Source organism: Lygodium microphyllum, chromosome 28 (genome assembly GCF_053477565.2).
Source record: "Lygodium microphyllum isolate KBCC chromosome 28, Lygodium_microphyllum_v1.1.10, whole genome shotgun sequence".
In the NCBI taxonomy this organism is placed as follows: domain Eukaryota; kingdom Viridiplantae; phylum Streptophyta; class Polypodiopsida; order Schizaeales; family Lygodiaceae; genus Lygodium; species Lygodium microphyllum.
In genome coordinates, this window is record NC_141162.1 from 45,995,617 (window position 1) to 46,015,880 (window position 20,264).

The window sequence follows — 20,264 nt, forward strand, 5'->3', positions numbered from 1 at the left end:
AACGCTAGAGACTTAAATGCTTTCCCCACTCTGTTAGCTCCACATTGAGCTAATAGCAATTGAGGTCAATTGCTATCCCACCCCGGGGGTATGATGCTAGGAGGCATATTCCACGGTGGATTCCGTGCCACGATGGATTTCGTGAGGTTTTACGGTGGATTCCGTAAACTTAGATGACCGGGGCTCATACACAGAGAGGATTCTTTGTGCGAGAAGTTGATGGGGACGCCTGTCCTTTTCGGGTGTTTCATTAATTTAGTGTGTACATGGGTGATTCCATAGTGGGTGATTCCGCAAAATGCATATTAAATTAATAAACGTTTATGAGTTTAGAGTGCGCACTCGTAATAAATTAAGGTTAAGATTTATTTCTAACCAGTTGATTTATTTATGTAGCTGAAGACTGCTAGGTATTCACTTTTGTCGGTTTAATTGTATTATTTTACTAACGATTGTGAATGCTTCAGTTGATGTGTAGACAGCAGTGGCGGAGGAAAGCATTGGAGTTTAGCGAGTATTCGACCTTTGGACTATATTTTGATAGGCGCCACGCCTATATTTTGTTATGTCTATTGAGACATCAATTATTTATTATTATTTTATATGTGCCTATGCGCACGGATATGTTATTTCTATTTTGACATTGAGATTGGGCGTGCCAGACTCTATGGGCACCGTCCATTAGCTTTATTTTCCTATTTTTGTAGAAAGCAAACTCAAAAGCTAAAAGCTTGTCATATTTTTGTAAATTGGGCTATTATTGAGCATGAAGATTGAAATATACATAAAAATACATGCTTTGTGAAGCGCTCACACAAGGCATGGGGGAGATTGAACCCAATTTGTCTCTTGCCTCTTGTTGTGCATGCTTTTACATGGTTTTTTGTGCAAAAAGGTAGAGTTCATTGTTCTTGGGGACCTTCAGGGATTCACTACGTGAGCATTCTGCGACCGATCTGCGCACCAGATTGTTGATGATAGAGACTCAAAGTTTATGAGTAACTTTTGGTAGACAGTATTTACATCTATGGGCACTAAATTGGCTCCATCTATGGCCTATCATCCACAAATTGATGGACACACAAAAAGAGTTAATAAATCATTGTAGACTTATCTTTGCCATTTCTGCTATGATGTCTAAACTTCATGGGATTCTTGGTTACACTTGCCTGAGTTTGCTTATAACAATCACTACAAGGATATGAAGGTATAGCAACGGCACTTTCTGACGCAAAATAGCAGTGTCACTATTTATGTCACTATATTAGCGTCGCAAATGCGACGATAATAGCGATGCAAATAGCGACAGTACTCAAACAAAAAAATGCGAGCCAAAACCCAAGCGCGTTATTTTTCCCGCATACACGAAAGAGAGAGCAAAAGGAAGAGAGAACTTCATCTTGCATTTGAGAGGGAGGGAGAGAAAGAGGGAAAGAGGGAGAAGAAAAGCTTCTCACTGCCACGACCGCTGCTCGCGAAGAAGAGGAGGAAGTGTACGGAGGGCGAAGAGGAGCCGACGTCACGAAGAGGAGACACCGAATCTATCCTCGAGCCTTTACGGTGAGTGCATTGTTCTTTCTTGCTTTGTTTTTGTTTTTTCTCTTTCTCTTTTACTTGTTTTTGTTAAAATTCATGTGTATTGAGAGCAGGAGAGGAAATGAGAGAGAGAGAGAGGGAGAGGAAGAGGGAGAGGAAGGAAGAGGAAGAGAGGGAGAGGAAAGAGAGGGAAACATTAAACATAATAGGGAAAGAGGGAGAGGGAGGGAGAGGAAATGAGAGAGGGAGAGGAAGAGGGAGAGGGAGAGGGAGGAAAGAGGAGGAGAGGAAAGGGAGGCAGAGGAAAGAGGGAGAGGGAGCGAGAGGAAATGAGAGATGGAGAGGAAGAGAGAAAAGGAAATGAGAGAGGAAGAGAAAGAGAGAAAAAGCATTAAACATAATAGGGAAAGAGAGAAAGAGAGGGTGAGGGTGAGGGAGGGCGAAATGAGAGGGAGAGGGTGAGGGAGAGGAAATGAGAGAGGGAGAGGAAGAGAGAAAAGGAAAGAAGGAACGAGAGAGAGAGTGAGAAAACATTAAACATAATAGGGAAAGAAAGAAAGAGAGGAAGAAGGAGAGAAGGAGGGAGAGGTTGTTATTGTTGTTGTTTTATTTCTTCTTTTTTTAAAACTAAATTTGTTGTTGTTGTGGTAGTAGTGGTAGTGGTAGTGGTAGTTAGAGATTAATTTCTTATTTTCTTGTTTGTTGTTTTTTTTGTTGTCGTAGTAGTGGTAGTGGTAGTGGTAGTGGTAGCGGTAGCAGTAGTTGTTATTTAATTTCTTATTTTCCTGTTTGTTGTTGTTGTGATAGTCGTAGTAGTAGTAGTGGTAGTGGTAGTGATAGTAGTAGTTGTTGTTTAATTTCTTCTCTTCTAGTTTGTTGTTGTTGTGGTCATAGTCGTGATTATAGTAGTAGTACTAGTAGTAGTAATAGTAGTTTTCTTATTTGTTGTAGTAGTAGTAGTAGTAGTTTTTTTTTTCTTGTTTATTATTGTTTAGTTTTCTTGTTTGTTGTTGTTGTTGTTGTTATAGTAGTGGTAGTTTTTTCTTATTTTCTTGTTTGTTGTTATTGTAATAGTAGTAGTAGTTATTGTTGTTGTTGTTATTATTTTTTCTTCTTTTCTTATTTATTGTAGTGGTAGTGGTTTGTTGTTGTGGTAGTTGTAGTTGTGGTTGTAGTACTAGTAGTACTAGTAGTAGTAGTGGTTTTCTTGTTTGTTGTTGTTGTTGTTGTTGTTGTTGTTTTGTTTCTTTTCTTGTTTATTGCTGTTTAGTTTTCTTGTTTGTTGTTGTTGTAGTAGTGGTAGTAGTAGTTTTCTTTTCTTTTCTTCTTTGTTGTTGTTGTAGTAGTAGTGGTAGTTGTTGTTGTTGTTGTTGATCTTTCTTCTATTCTTATTTATTGTAATGGTAGTGGTAGTGGTAGTGGTAGAGAGAGAGAGTTGTTGTTGTGGTCGTAGTCATGATTATAGTACTAGTATTAGTAGTAGTAATAGTAGTTTTCTCGTTTGTTGTTATTGTAGTGGTAGTAAGTTTTTTTCTTTTCTTGTTTATTGTTGTTTAGTTTTCTTGTTTTTTGTAGTAGTAGTAGTAGTAGTAGTAGTGTTTTCTTCTTTTCTTGTTTATTGTTATTGTAGTAGTAGTTGTTGTTGTTATTGCTATTGTTATTGTTTTTTCTTCTTTTCTTGTTTATTATAGTGGTAGTGGTAGTGGTATTGGTATTGGTAGTAGTAGTCATGCTAGTGGTCGTAGTCATAGTCGTAGTCATAGTCATGGCCGTAGATGTAGTCGTAGTCATCATAGTCGTGGTTGTAGTAGCAGTAGTGGTTTTTTTGCTTGTTGTTGTTGTTGAAATAGTTTTTTTTTTGTTTTCTTGTTTATTGTTGTTTAGTTTTCTTATTTTTTGTTGTTGTTGTAGTAGTGGTAGTAGTAGTAGTTTCTTCCTATTTTCTTGTTTTTTGCTCTTATTGTTGTTGTAGTAGTAGTAATAGAGAGAGAGATATGACTTGTTAAAGGAAATTAGAGAGGGGGAGGAAGAGAAAAAGGAAGAACGCATGAGAGAGAGGGAATAAACATGCATCATAATAAAGAAAGAGAAAGAGAGAGTGAGATGGAAGGACAGGAGATAATGAATGGATAAAAAACAAAGAGAGAGTGGTGGTGAGGTTCGGTGAGGTCTAATGCAACACCGCGAGATGGGAAACACTTCAACATACGTTAATTAGGGGTGGATGGGTGGAGACTTTATATACATTAATTTTTGCTAAGTTACAGGAGAACAAATCCCTTCTCAAACAATTTAAGAAAGAAAAAAAGAATCATAACAAAAACAAATTGTTTGTCGTAACGTAGACAAAATGGAAAACAATGAAGGTCTTGATGTTCAAGATTGCGAGGCATATCTTAATCAGCGTGTCCCATGTCCTTCCTCTCAATGTAAGCTGGCAATTAGAAGAAAACGTCGATTGTCTATAGAACACATACGATGCTTCGACGAGTTTTAATCTGAGATCATTGATTAGGCAATCTTGGATTTTGAGCAAATAGTAAGAAAAGCTAATATCAATCATGCATTGTACTCGCAAGCTAATTGAATACCGTATACAAAAAGATTTGGTCTGGCTAACAAATTTTCTATCCGAGGAGGTGACGTCCCGTCCCAAGGAGGAGTATACCCTTTTGAGGCCAATTAGAAGAGTTTGTGGGCGTGCGATGGATGAGTGCCTGAGCCAGTCCACCACTTGGAAGGTACTACCCAATATATATCGTCAATACCAGAGGAGATAGACAGCCTTCAAGACTTACCTACAAACTTGGAGCATGAGATGGAGGCAATGATCGATGCAATGATTCCCATGGATGTCGAGACTTCTAATCCGCTTAGAGAGGAAGCATCCATACCATTATATAATGGATTCTGAGTATCTTGCCTGAAGACACTGCTTGCACTCCTAAGTATGTAAGCAAAATATGAGTGGAGAGATGCAAGTGTGACGGAGTTGATTAGGTACCTTGTACGTACGCTTCTTTGATTTCTTTTCGGCACTATCATTGAAAACATTTGTACTTTTTAAAGGTGTTTTATGATTTTTTTCAGGTTACTGAAGTATCATATATTACCACTTGTAAATACTACGCCTGAGTCTCATGATGATGCATGAAATCTTTTATGAAAGCTTGGCATGGACTACAACAGCATCCATGCATGTATCAACGATTGCATAGTCTTTCGAGGAGAATACAAGACTATGGAGACATGTCCAAAGTGTCATTCTCACAGGCATCAACAGGACTTGCAAGGGCAAACCATCCCTCAAAAAGTTCTTAGACATTTTCCACTTATCCCCCTCATAAACCTCATATTTTATACGTCTGGAAAGGCGAGCTTGACAACGTGGCATGCATAGAATAGGTCCCGAGATGGAGTTCAATGAATATCCGCAGATTCACGTGCATGAAGCCACATTGACTCTACTTCCCAGGCTTTGCTCGAGAGCCAAGAAATCTTCGGCTCGGTCTTGCAATGGATGGTGTGAAGCCATTTGATCTACCCTTAACTTCTTACAGTGTGTGGCCTATAGTCCTTGTCAGCTACAATATCTCTCCATGGCTTTCTACGAAGAAAGAACATCTCATCCTTAGCTTACTCATCCCCGGATGCTACAAAGTCAAAAATATGGATGCGTATCTTCCTCCATTAGTCGATGAGCTTAAGATTTTGTGGGAGGAGGGGGCCACCGTGCAAGATATAAGCAACCCCAAGGCCGACGGTCTGCCAATATTCGAGCCATTCTCATGTGGACGATGCATGACTTTCCATGATTCGGATAGTTCTCATGTAAATAGGCTTCCGTTCTTATTAGTAATACCTCTCATGTAAATCAGCTTCCGTTCTTGTTGGTGTTCACTGGATAGAGGTGTTGGGACATGTCTCGTTACCTTAGGTTATCATACATGTCCATCGTGCGGACCAAAGTTAGACTCCCGATGGTCACAAACCATGAAGAAGATGGTATATCAAGGACACGTCGCTTTCTTGCCAGAGGGTCATGAACTGAGGGAAGGTTTACTTGGACGACCTCCAATGTGTATGAATGCCCAAAGATGGTATGAGCCACATGGAGTCAAATTGAAACGGAATGCAATGGTTCTCAGTTTTCTACGAGCTGCCATATTGAACACACTTACAGACTCGGGGGGGGGGGGGGGGGTCACTCATGAATTTAAGTATATATAACATGAGTTCAAAATAAGGGGTTCTTAAAACACCATTTTTATACATTTTTTACATAGAGAAGGGTGTCATATAAAGGGATTACTACAGATTGAATAGAAAAGGATCGTGTTTTACTCAAGCGAAATTCACTGACTAGGATATTTATAAATAGGCCATGAACACACGTTATATAGAGAATATATATATAGTGAACCCCTCGAGCTTATAGATCAACCACTTGTTGGATCCCATGCATATTTTCAAAAACGTGGACAGCTTGCTATGGGTCCACATCACAAGAAAGGGAGACCCTATAGGGGCATGAATGGATTTGAAGGAGATAGGCAAGATAGAGGCACTTTGGCCGTAGCCCAGTACTGATGGTTGCTTGCAACTACCTTGCGATCCTTGGGTTTTTTTCTAATGTGTCCACCTGTCCACTTGTAGGTCACGTCTTAGCATCCCATCGAGGAGAGAGTCTAGAAAGCGCCGCCTCGCACTCACAAGGAATGTCACAGGGTTTGCGATCTAGGTCTTCCCGATTCTGCCACGAAGTGGAAGTATTCGGCCATTCCCACTTAGGACCGACCTAAAATCAGGGATTTCCTAATAGTCAAGTCTCTAGGAAGTAGCTAGTGTCGAGCTCGAGATGAACCAGTTTGCGCAGAAACATCAGGGATAAAGCAGATTTATATTGCACTTGATTCAAGGAGAATGGAAAACGAGAGGGATGCGAAGCTCACCTCTCTGCCTATAAGGCATAGTCCCATTCTGTTCCCCTAAAACAGTATAAATCGGGACTTTAACTCTATCGATTCTGGGTCATTACTATTTCACTATCAAATCCTTCGAGAATAGTTCCCGGCTAACTAGGACCACTCTTCCATAGGACGGACCCAGAGTCATGTCCACCGCACTTTCCTCGGGTTGCTTAGTTATCTAATTACCTACCACATTATGTTTGACATGCAAAAGTAGCTTCCTTAATTAACCAATTAAACATTGGTTCCTTCACGTAACCTAGGCATTGACATACAAAAACAATGTCAAGCAAGTTTCTTTTTCAACATTTGTTCTTTATTTATCATAGTCTTTGGAATACATCAAATATCTTGCCCAAAGGGCATCCCAGCAATCATCAAGATCGCTACTTCAAGTTCCACCCGTTGACTGGTATACGGGCCTCGAGATCCCATCTCGAATCACGTTAGCCTCTTGTGCAGGATCCGAAGGCAAGGAATTTACAGCCAGAGCCTCCCCTGGCACCCAAGCATCCCCTTGCTCCAAGAAACACCCACGGAGAGACCTCTCACAGCGGGTTCGGTCCACGTACTCGGCACGACTAACAACCCCCTAAATAGGGTCATGCAAACAATCGGAGGTAACTGAACCTACCTCTCCCTCCAGGCTTTTAACTTGAAGCATTAGTTATTTTTCTTGAATTAGTTCCTTAAGCAAAGAAGTACAAACAGTGTACCTAAGTATACAATCATGAGCATTCCAGTGGTCGTTCGCAGAGCAAACTGCTAAGTTGTGATTCATTTTCCCCCAATACTCCCAGCTTTTGATCCTGGATCATTTATGACTTGGCAAGATCGGAAAGGTTTAGCAATCAGGTTGCTTGTTTACTCTTTTTCCTTGGGTTAGGGTTTATACCCTGTTGATCCCAAATTATCACTACTTTAGGTTTCCTTATACCTAAGTGTCAAATAGATCCTGGACAACCCTGTCGTCCTAACTTGGTTGGTAAATTTGCTTCCTTGGCAATTCACAACTATCCTAAGCTTGACAAATCAGTCCCCAAGAAAGAGTGTTGTAGTAGGACAACTACTCAATTCCTAGAGAATATGACTTGTAATTAGAACTTGCTATTCTTGGTGTAAGGTGTAGCAGTACTTATCTTGCAATTTAGTTGTAAGAGCATAAGACCTTGCAGACTTGTTATGTGAGATAGGTAGCAGTACCTAACTTGAGGGATTACATCTCTTATCATACAGTATTCCTTGATCAAGAATACCTTTGATCAAGATACATGATTTGGGAGTCCCATTGACCCCAATCCAAAACCCTAATCCCACTAGGCTAATAATTCATTTGGCCCTAGGGTCCCTAAATTCCTTGCAAAAGTCTAGCATTTGGCCATCCAATCCTTAAGGTGAGAATCCTAGATCGTCCTTGCACGGTTGTTTAGATAACCCTAACATTTCGTGAGTGTGGGATGAACTTTAAGATTGAGAATATTAAATCGGCATCCTAAGCGTGATACTAAGCAAAATTTAAATATAAATTAACCTAACCTAGCACATTGAGGTGATCGTCGTATACTAACTAATCATGCCTTTATGAATCTCATGTAAGTTACTCAACTATATGAAATTTACTTAATTGATCTAACCATCTTACAAATAAAGATGATCCTTCCTTTAAAGATGCAAATGCTTTCCTCTAAAAATTGCAAGTAACTGCAAGATGTGTGAGATGTATCATTCCACACAAATATGCAATTGCAAGACCATAGGCCTTTCACCATTATGCAGCTATAGGATCTATAATGATCTTTCCATCTTTCCATGCCCTATACGATTTGCTTGACATTAGGAATTATTTCTTATAAACCTTGCGTTTATGCATTGAATTCAAAGCTTTTGTATCTTAATGAAAATGCATCCTTTCCCAATTGTGAACCTTGATAAAAGAACTCTATGCATGGATGCATCATTCTTTCATGACCAAATGCCAATGAATACATCATTGATTTAATCATTTCTTTATCACTTAACTTAACCTAAAATGTAACTATCATTGCATGCGAATTGGATACTATATGCTTTTTTTCAAAGTTCATAAATCTTTTCCTTTCATTGTAGCTATTTATTCATCATTAGATGACCTTCTACAATTAACATATATATGAGTCACAACAAGGAATTTATTACATAAGTGCATCATGTGTTGTATGCCCCATCCTTTCCTACAATGTGAACCTCCCAATACGTAAGAACCTCTCAAAATGTATTCAGCCTGATGCGTGATGCAACACGGACGTCTTTGCACAAGTGCATCTTTTAACTTATGCATCATATGTTCAAAATGTGACTACCCTTGACCATGGAAGTGCAAGCTTTATAAGTACCTCATCATGCAACTGAACTTTTTAAGTCGAAGCAAAATATATAAATTTTCCAATGCATTTAAGTTTCTCTATGAAAATTAAAACATGCTTTATGCATCCTTTCCATGCGAATATTTTTTCGGAACCTGGGCATCTAATATCGGGGCATTGTCCACTCTCGTGCTTTGGGTGGAAACTCCCGTGTGTGCTCCTCTCAATTTTTGCTTAGGAGCCATTGAAAAAAATAATATCAACTCAACCAACTCTCCTCTGACTCCCTTACGAATTTCGAAATTGCTTGGAGCCCGAGTTCTCCTTCACATCATAGGAAATAAGCCTTGTGGAACACGATCTATGAAACCCAAAAGCCATGGGTGAACTTGGTATAGTGGAGCTTCAATAGAAGCTTCTCAAGCTTCTAATTTTTTAGAGATGATGTGTCATCAAGATTTTGATTTTTTCAGAGATGACGTGATGATGATGACGAAAATTAGGATGATGATGGTGAAGATGATGATAATCAATTGCGTGAGGATGATGAAGATGATGGTGATGGCGGTAGCTTGACGGCGTTGGCGGCAGCTTGACGGCACTGACAGCAGGCCTGGACAATGGCCCTAAAGTTTGGGAGGGGGTTCATATAAGGTGGAGGTGAGGATGGTTAAAGGAGTGGGGGAGGGGGGGTGGCCACACAAGTGGCAACCACATGCTTTCCTCCCCATGCCCCTCCATATTAGCTCTTACACACACTCTCTCTCCCTGCCATACAATGGGAGAAGGAGAGGGAGTTTTTAAAAAATATGTAATTATTTATTATCCTTTTTTCCTTGAAGGGGAGTTCCTGCGGTGACTTGCGGGTTTATAAGCACACAGTTTCTTATGCACAACGCGGGGGATGATATTGTTATTACATGAGGATGGAGCACTTAGGCCAGAGTTCTTTTTTGTTGCGGGAGATTATTTGATATTGTTTTTGCACGAGAACTAGGTTTTTAGTATATTTTGTTGTAGAAATATTACATTCTCTCCCCCTTAGAGGAATCGAGATGTCCTCATCTTGAGAAGATCTGGGGGTATTGATGGTTGAGAGTACCTTCATCCATCCAGGTGGCATCCTCTTCAGGGCAATGTTTCCATTGGATGAGGTATTCTCTCAAGGTCTTGGATCTCAAATGCATCTCCCTAACATTTAGGATTCTGTCAGGCCATAGCTCAAGGACTCCTTGGCTAGGCATTACAATTTTTTGATCATCAAGCACATGAGTAGGGTTAGGCACATACTTTTTCAATAGGCTGACATGGAATACATTATGAACTTTTAGGTTTTCAGGATGTTCAAGTCTATAAGCACTAGGCCCTAGGCACTTGAGAATCTTGTAGGGTCCACAATACCTTGGACTTAGCTTTTTGCACTCACCCAAGGATAGGGAACTTTTCTTTGGACGTACGTGAAGGAAGACCATATCAACTTCAATGAAGGATCTCTCTTACCAGTTCAAGTCCGCGTAAGCCTTCTATCTGCTCTTGGTGGCTTGGATGTCTGGTCTTATTGATTTGATTTAGTCATCCATGTCTTCCAACATCTGCTTTGAAGCTTCAACCTTCAAGGTTGGATCCAAAAATCTCAAAGGAGTACGACAATTGTGCCCATACAATGCTTGGAAAGGGGTTATCTGAATGCTTTGTTGGTAAGAAGCATTGTAGGCAAACTCAAACAGTGGCAAATATTGAATCCACTTTTTGGGTCGCGATAGCAATGTGCCCTAAGCATATCTTCAATGACTTGGTTGACTCATTCCGTTTGATCATCGGTTTGGGGATGGTAAGTTGTACTGCAACAGAGTTGAGTCCCAATGGCCTCAAAGATGGCCCTCCAGAAGTGTGAGGTGAAGAGAGAGTCACGATCACTAATGATTCTTTTGGATAACCAATTTAGTTTGAATATTTCCTTGATGAATAATCTTCCGATGTATGAGGCTTTGTAGTTTATCTTAAGAGGAATAAGATGTGCAATCTTGGTGAGCATATCTACCACGACCATAATAGAGTTGTATCCTCCCTGAACTTGGGATAGGCCAACAACAAAGTCCATACTAATGAATTCCCATTTCATTTGGGGAATGTCAAGTGATTGCGATTTCCTTGGTATTTTGACATGATCAGCCTTAATGTGTTGACAAGACAAACATTCCATGACATATTTGAGAACGTCACCTTTGAGCCTATCCTAATAGTAGCTCTTCCTGACCGCATTAAGGGTCTTTGCATAGCCAGGATGTCCCGAGGAAGGGGAGCCATGGGCTTCCCAAAGTATCTTCTGCTTGAGGGATTGGCTTGCAGGGATACATAATCTTGTCCTAAAGTGGATGAGTCCAGTATTGATAGAGAATTCTTGATACTTCGTTTTAATCTTCGGGTCTTGATCTTCGATGGGGATCTCCTTTAGCAATTTTTGATAGGTTGGGCCACGACATGCCTCTTCTCTAGCTAGCTCAAGAATTGGGTTGTTTGGCATGGATACCTTTGTGGCTAGAGATCTTGCTGTTGATGGATCTTGCAAAATCAGAGAATTCAGAAATGCCTTGCGACTAAGAGCATCAGCAACTACATTCTCCTTTCCAGACCGGTATTTGATTTCAAAATCATATTCTTCCAGTACTTCAATCCATCGACGTTGCCTCATATTAAACTCATTCTGGGTGAAAATCCATTTAAGACTCTTATGGTCCGTCACTACGGCAAATTTGTTACCCAGCAAGTAATGTTTCCAAAGTTTGAGAGCATGGATCACAACCTACAGCTCCAGATCATGGGTAGCGTAATTCCTTTCATGGCTCTTCAGTTTCCTTGAGGAGTATGCTACGGGATGACCTTCTTGTATAAGCACACATCCCAAGGCAAGTGCGCTAGCATCAGTTATCACTTCAAACTCCTTACTAAGATCAAGAAGTTTCAGGATGGGTGCTAATACCAAGCTTTGCTTTAGTTTGTCAAAGCTGGTCTATTCAGCAGGTGACCATACAATTGCTACTTGCTTCTTTAGTAGATCAGTCAGAGGCGCTGCAATCAAAGCATAGTTTTTAATAAAGATCCTGTACCATCCTGTCAATCCAAGAAAACTACATATTTCTTTGACAGAAGTTGGTGTTGGCCATTCCAGAACATCTCTAACCTTGGCAAGATCCATTGAAATTCCTTCTGCTGATACAATGAATCCCAGATATTCAATCAATCACTTGAAAAATGCACACTTCTTCTTCTTGGCATAGAGCTTGTGCGCTATCATTGTTTCAAGAACAATGCGAAGCTGGGGTTCATGATCTTTTTCCCACTTTGAATAGACTAGGGTATTGTCTATTGGAAACTGCGAGGAAGACGAGAGACAAAGGAAGAGAGGAGAGAAGAGAGATATGAGACACCGAAAGTGGAACCCTAGAAGTGTGTCAACTAAGCACACATGATAGGAACATATAGAGGGGACCTGGGACCTGGAGTGCTATATATAGATAGAGTATATATAGCTAACACCCCTGCTCAAATAAAGATCCCTTAGTATGGATGAAAAAACCCTTAGGGGCTCAAGGGAAAAACCCACAGCTCTATATAGGCCTATTGTTATATTAATATTCAAAATATTAAATTACAAAGTTGAACTTACAAGAGCCTATTCATAGGCATCAAAGGAGCTACATCACTCGTGAATTATAACATCAACGAAGAAGGAGCTACATCACTCAGGAGCTACATCACTCCTGAATTACAATAGCCTATTCAGATGCATCAAAAGAGCTTTATCACTCCTAAATATACGACAGGTAAAATAAGGATAAGCAACATCACTGGAAAATATAAAATCTCCAAGAAATTCCTTCAATTGAACTTGGGATGTAAGTAGTATATCTGTCACATCAAAACTTAAAGAAAAATGTTACAATGATATTAGAACAACACAAGGTCTATACAGATAGTTCGCGACGCCGCTCTATAGACAACATAACACATGTGGGGCCCCATGAACATAATATAAATAAAACAATTTGTCATCAGCTAGAATATAGACACTCATCAGCTGGAAATAATATAAACAAAATAATGTGTCTGGAATATAGACGCTCATCAATGGAATAACGAATGAGGACAATCATCATGAAGCATGGCAATATCAACATCCAAAAGTAATGTTGATGTTGGAATGTAGAGAGAGAGTAACGTAGGGAAGAAGCAACTTGCTCTTTCAGGTGGCCTTTACATCGCAAGACATGAGCATTTGTGACACTGCCTGCTCGCGATATCTGCACGTCTTCTAGGGCTTCGGTGCTGAGCAACATGCTCCACTTGAGCTGAAGCCCTGGCCTACTGCCGCTGCTATTGGAGGACAAGTTTTTGGCCCCACTACCTTATTCCTCTGTATGAGAACCACGACTTCCTTTTTCCGCTGCGAAAGAGCAGCACTGTTAATCAAGCCAGATGCCGGAGCTAGTAGCCCTGCAATCTGATTATCTACATCAGCCTGAGGCCTTCCAGCGTTCATACTCCTTGCGGCATTTGCACAAGGTCATCCTCAGTTATTCTTACATCTCCTTTTTTCACATCTAACTGATTAGGTTTGGGCATATTCTGATCAAACACTTGAGTGACCAAACCAATGAGGCCTAGATGTGCTACCCATATGCCATCATGCCGAGCTTTTACTTCACGTAATTTGTCAGCTCTTACCAGGGCCATAGCTGCCTCGTTTTCTTTTGCATTATTCCTGATGGGAATTTGAGCAGTCATCCCTCCCATTGCATGCACTCCACGTCTATGGCACGTTTGAATCAACAACTCAGTATAGCTCTTCATGAAGTGTTGGCTCATGTCGACAAGAACATGGTCACATGAAGGAGCCTTTCTGGATGTCCTTGGAAGGTTTTCTTCATAACTGAAGATGTAATCCCAATGCCCGCAGGGCTCAGCCTGCATCTGATTATCTACAACAGCAGCTTTTTGCTTTTGCCCTTCTGCAAGCTTACAAGTCATCTGGTGTCCTTCCACAGTCTTTGTAGGCTCTTCTAGAGCACGGTTAACGGACTTTGCTGACTTGTAAATAAAGAAAGCATATCCTTTTGACTTACCTGTCTGCTTATCAAACCTTAGAGGACCTTCTTCAATTTCTCCGTACTTGGAGAATGCAGCCAGGAGCTTCTCAGTTGTCTGCTTATCAAACCCTAGAGGAACTTCTTCAATTTCTCCATACTTGGAGAATGCAGCCAGGAGCTTCTCGGCTGGCATGTCACGGGGGACATTCACCACATAAATCTTGCATGCACTGGTAGATACTGCCTGTGCAAGTTGCGATTGAGTGGACGAAGGCCCGGTGGATGCAAACTGATAGACACATTTGCGGCCATCGATCTTCTTGCTAGGCTCCTTGAGCGCGCGCTGCGCGCCGTCGTTGTGCTTAAATGTGACAAAGCCGTAGCCCTTACCTTTGCCAGTCTTCTTGTCGGTGATGACGAGGCATTCTTCCATGTCACTGTAGGGAGGGAAGTCCGCCTTGAGAGTCTCGGAGGAGGTCTCCCAGCCGAGGCCATGGACGAACAATTTCTGGTGTGAGGGGTCTTTGTCAGCGAGGTCTTTGATCCCCTGCAGGATATCGGCATGATCCATGGCTGCTTCTTATAGGTCCATGAGCTGCTCCTTGGAGAGAGGCTCCATGAGAGAGTGGATATCCTCAGCGCAGACCTCACTGTCAAACTTGCCGCCCCCCTCACACGACAGCATTGCTCTCTTCTTGTCCCCACCACTGCAGCTGCTGGATTGGAAGACGATGTCAACAACATGTATCCACCATAAAGACTAATGTTGGAAAGCTCTTTGTGATGTTGTAGAACCTCGCTCTGATACCATGTTGAAAACTGCGAGGAAGACGAGAGACGAAAGGAAGAGAGGAGAGAAGAGAAATATGAGACACTAGAAGTGGAACCTTAGAAGTGAGTCAACTGAGCACACATGATAGGAATATATAGAGGGGACCTCGGACCTAGGGTGCTATATATAGACAGACTATATATAGCTAACATCATCAAAAAAGACGAGTACGAAGTCATCAAGATAGGGCCGAAAGATATCCAGCATTAACCTATTGAAGATAGTAGGAGCATTTGTCAGCCCGAATGACATCACTAGGAATTCAAAGTGTCCAGACCTTGTGCTGAACACGGTCTTCGGGATATCTTCTTCCCTGATCCTTATCTGATAATATCCAAACCTGAGATCTATCTTAGAGAAGATCTTCCCACCTTGAAGACGGTCAAGAAGTTCATCTATTCTTGGAATGGGGTATTTGTTTTTAACGGTCGATTGATTCAACCCTCTGTAGTCAATGCATAACTGAAGTGTTCCATCTTTCTTCTTTTGGAATAGCACCGGAGCTCCCCAGGGCAAACTGCTAGGATGAATGTAGCCTTGGTCTAGTAGTTGCTTGAGTTGCTCCTTTAGCTCAATCGATTTCGGGATGGACATCCTATATGGTCTCTTTGCGACTGGTGCAGCTCCTGGCCCTAACTTGATTTTGTGATCCACTTCCCTTTGAAAAGGAAGTTCTGTCAGCTCTTCAGGAAATACGTCTACGTATTCCCTTAACCAAGAAGGTTCTTCATCACTAATGATTCTTCTAGGTAGACCATGTATCTTGAATATCTCCTTGATAAACAATCTTGCAATGTTTGAGGATTTATAGTTTGTCTTTACTAGAATAAGGTGTGCAACCTTAGTAAGCATGTCAACCACAACCATGATGGAGTTGTATCCTCCCTGGACTTGGGGTAGGCCTACAACAAAATCCATACAGATGAATTCCCATTTCATTTGGGGGATGTCAAGCAGTTGCAGTTTCCCTGGCATCATGACATGTGCGGCTTTGATACGTTGGCAAGACAAACACTCGGTTACATATTTGAGAACGTCACCTTTGAGCCTCTCCCAATGGTAGCTCTTCCTAACTGCATTAAGAGTCTTAGCATAGCCAGGATGTCCTGCAAAAGGAGAATCATGAGCTTCCCACAATATCTTCTGCTTAAGTGACTGGCTTACTGGTATACATAGCGTTGTTCTATAATAGACAAGTCCGCTATTGGTAGGAATTTCATGATACTTAGCCTGGAATTTTTGATTCTGATCCTTGATAGAGATCTCCTTTAGCATTGTTTGGTAGGCCGAATCATGGCATGCTTCCTCTCTAGCTAAGTCAAGTATAGGGTTGTTTGGCATAGATACTTTTGTAGCTAGAGATCTGGCTCTTGATGGATTCTGCAAGATTAGGGAATTTAGGAATGCCTTGCAACTAAGTGTATCAGCAACTACATTCTCTTTCCATGGTCGGTACTTGATTTCAAAGTCATATTCCTCCAATACTTCAATCCACCGATGTTGCCTCATGTTGAGCTCGTTCTGGGTAAAGATCCATTTGAGACTCTTATGGTCAATTACTAGAGTAAACTTGTTATCCAACAGGTAGTGTCTCCAAAGCTTTAGAGCATGGATGACAGCTAGTAATTCCAGATCATGCGTAGCATAATTCTTTTCATGACTCTTCAATTTCCTTGAAGAGTATGCTACTGGATGACCTTCCTGCATAAGTACACATCCCAAGGCAAGAATGCTAGCATCAGTTACTACCTCAAACTCCTTATTGAGGTCTGGAAGTTTTAGAATAGGTGCTCATACCAAACTTTCCTTCAATCTGTCAAAGCTATTTTGTTCAGGAGTTGACCATGCAATGGAAGTTTGCTTCTTCAATAAGTGTGTCACAGGTGCTACGATTAAAGCGTAATTTTTTATGAAGATCCTATACCATCTTGTCAATCCAAGAAATCTGTGTATCTCTTTGACAGATGTCGGTATTGGCCATTCAAGCACATCTCTGACCTTGGCTGGGTCTAGTGAGATTCCTTCAGCTGATACTATGAGTCCCAAATATTAAATCTGATGTTTGAAGAATGCACACTTCTTCATTTTAGCATACAGCTTATGTGCCCTCATTGTCTCAAGGACAATCCAAAGTTTGGGTTCATGATCTTCTTCATGTTTAGAATACACTAAAGTGTCATCGAAGAAGACAAGCACAAAATCATCAAGATAGGGCCTAAAGATACCGTGCATTAACCTATTGAAGGTGGCAGGTGCATTCGTAAGCCCAAATGGCATAACTAGGAATTCAAAGTGCCCATATCTTGTATTGAAGGCCATCTTTGGGATATCTTCTTCCTTGATCCTTATCTGATAGTAACCTAACCTGAGATCAATCTTGGAGAAGATCTTTGTACCCTGAAGACGATCCAAAATCTCATCTATTCTAGGAATAGGATACTTGTTCTTGACTATTGATTGATTCAACCCACAGTAATCAATACACAGTCGAAGTGTCCCATCTTTCTTTTTCTCGAATAGTACCGGAGCTCCCCACGGTGAATTGCTAGGCCGGATGTAGCCCTAATCTAGCAGTTACTTGAGTTGTTCCTTCAGCTCAATTGCTTCTAGTATGGACATTCTATAAAGTCTCTTTGCAATTTGCGCAGCCCCTAGTACTAACCTAATTTCATGATCCACTTCTCTTTGAGGTGGAATTTTAGTCAAGTCTTCAGGGAATACGTCCGCGTATTCCTTTAGCCAAGAAGGTCCTTCATGAGACTCTTGCTTTTGATCTAATTTGTTGAGTTTGATCAAGTAAACAGGTAATCCTTTTCTGACTCCTTTTATGATCCGAGATACTTTGGCCAATTGGATTCTTGGCACTCCTGCCTCACCTTGAGTTGTGACTAATTCCCTTTCAGAGTTTCGAAAGGAAACTTGGCCCTTTCCACACTGAATGTGGGCGTCGTTAGGCTTAAGCCAATCCATTCCGAGTAGACACTCATGGATACCTAAATTCATGACTCTGAATTTGACCGAAGTTTTCTTTCCTCCCAGGAAGAATTCAACCTTAGCAGTTTGCCTGGTACAAGTAACCTCACGACCATTTGCCAATTCCACAAGCAGGGTAGGTGCTTCTACTGTGGCTATTCCTAATCTTTTTGCACATGCTGGTGAGATAAAGGAATGTGTACTGCCACAATTAATCAAGGTCTTGAAACCTTTACCTTGATAGTCCGACGGTGTCTGAATCACCGAAAACTGGCGATTAGGCCCTTTCTTGTGTAGAGTGGCATGGACTATCGCTTTTTCAAACTCTGCTTCCATGGTTGGATCTTCTTCTTCTTCTTCTTCGCACATTTGCCTATTGGCAATGCAGGTGATTCTCCCTCTTCCTCGGGTAGCGGCTCCTTGACCACCACCTGATCCTTGGAAAGACACTTGGCGATGTCCTCCACCAAGCTTGGGACATTGCCTCTTGAAGTGACCGAGTTTGTTGCAGTGGAAACATCGAAGGTTTCGGCCATTACTTTGAGTTGGAACAAAGTTGTTGACATTATTCGTCCTTGCTTTCTTTCTTTGTCCCTAATTATGACCTTTAACTCTCTTCATTTGAGGTTTGAATGCTCCTCTATTCGGGTCATTATAAGACCAAGTTTTGTTACCCCTTGGTCTAGCTTGCACCCCGTGAATTATAGGCGCCGCTGGAATGAGTGCGTCCTGCAGATCTGATGACGCATAGACTCAAGACGGGTATTGATTGGTGGATTTAAACCCGCACAAAATTTAGACACATGCTGTGTCATGTCCATCTACGGTGCATACTTAAGAAGTGAGACAAATTTGGAATAGTATGCGTCAAGAGTGAGTCCCAGCTGTTTTAGCTCATAGAACTCATTCATTTTCTGTGTGCGATAAGTAGGTGGTAAATATCTTCCTTGCACAGCTTTCTTCAGCTTCTCCCAGGTAACGGATCCCTCTATGATCCCTTGATCCCTACACCATTGCTTCCACCAAAGCCTAGCTTCGCCGATGAGCTTTAGCTTGGCGAGCATAGCCTAATTGGAAGGTGCAGTACTGACTGCTTCAAAGTAATCCTTTTTCAGCATCATCTTGGATGAATCTGCCTCTCCCATCAAACTCGGGTGGCTTAATCTGCTTGAGAAGGAACTTCTTCTCCTAGATTACAATAGTACTTGATATAGGAGGCGAATTAGGAATCTGTACTTGGGGTTATGCCTGGATAAGGTTTTCTTAGCGTTATTATACGATAATCGTCGTTAATTTATATTACATCTTCAATTCCGCTATCATATAAACAATGTGGCTACTTAACTTTTCATCAACTCTTATGCACAATCAGACATTGATAAAAAGAAGTCTTTATTTGTATTTATATGGCCATAGTCTTTCGAATACAACATTTCATGCGATGATAAGCCAAATGTTACATTTAGTTTGGGGAGAACAACGTTGTATTACATTTATCTACAGGAACTGTATAATAGTAAGGTTTCGGGTCATGGATCTTCAAGAATCGGTAAGTCATCGGGAGTTCAGGATATCCTTTCCATTGGAATCCATACTTCTCATGGCAGCCCAACACTTTAATCCTGTCGGCGGGGATTACACGGGTTACTTCCTCATATACATATGAGTTTATCTCAACCCTCCGTCCTCGAATATGTAAAATTGAGTTTACGTGAGCTTCTACAAAAAATGAACAGCTTCACGATTTTCAGGTCTTCCAACCACTTGATCCTCTTTAGGTTGGTTTGTAGATAAGCAAACCGGTGGGAGGCTATATAATAGATACTTGAAGCATCCATCCATCTTCCTTCCATGTACAAAGGTGATGGATTTTAGATCTCCTCCAAGATGTTCATCATCCCAATCCTTTGTCTATAAAGCGGAGAATGCATTGCAGTCATAAACATGACTTGAAATACAAAGAACTTGTTCCACGCTTCGTAATTCTGTAAGACAGCATTGAAGATAAGGAAATGTTTGGACAGCAACATTTGCTTTACTTCATATTATTAAGATTTCATAAAAACAATTTCGTTGTTGATCGGCTCTGATACCAACTCTAACGTGTCCACTAGTATCATCCAGGACATGTCTTAGCAGTCCATCGGAAAGGATGTCTAGAAAGCTCCGCCCGGCACTCCCATGGAATGTTACGGGGTTTGTGATCTAGGGCTTTCTACGTCTGCCACGTAGCCGAAGTATTCTGGCCATTCCCACTTAGGATCAACCTGAATTAGGGTTTTCCTGATTGGTCATTTCCTAATAGCAACTAGCGTTGGACCCAACCGAACTACTTTACCCATAAACACCAGGTCCAAAGTGGATTTACGCTGCACTTGGTTCAAGGAGAATGGGAAACAAGAGGGATGCAAAGCTAAACCTGTCTTCCATAAGGCATAGTCCCATTCCGTTCTCCTAAAACAGCGTAAATCGGGTTAAGTCATAACTCTAGGTCAACACTTTTGTCGTTCGTGTCCTTTGACGC

General features: G+C 41.2%; 1 pseudogene; it reads right to left on the reverse strand.

Moving 5' to 3' along the window:
• Window positions 1-13,384: 13,384 nt before the first annotated feature.
• Window positions 13,385-14,620, reverse strand: LOC148011415 (UBP1-associated protein 2C-like; annotated as a pseudogene).
• Window positions 14,621-20,264: the final 5,644 nt, after the last annotated feature.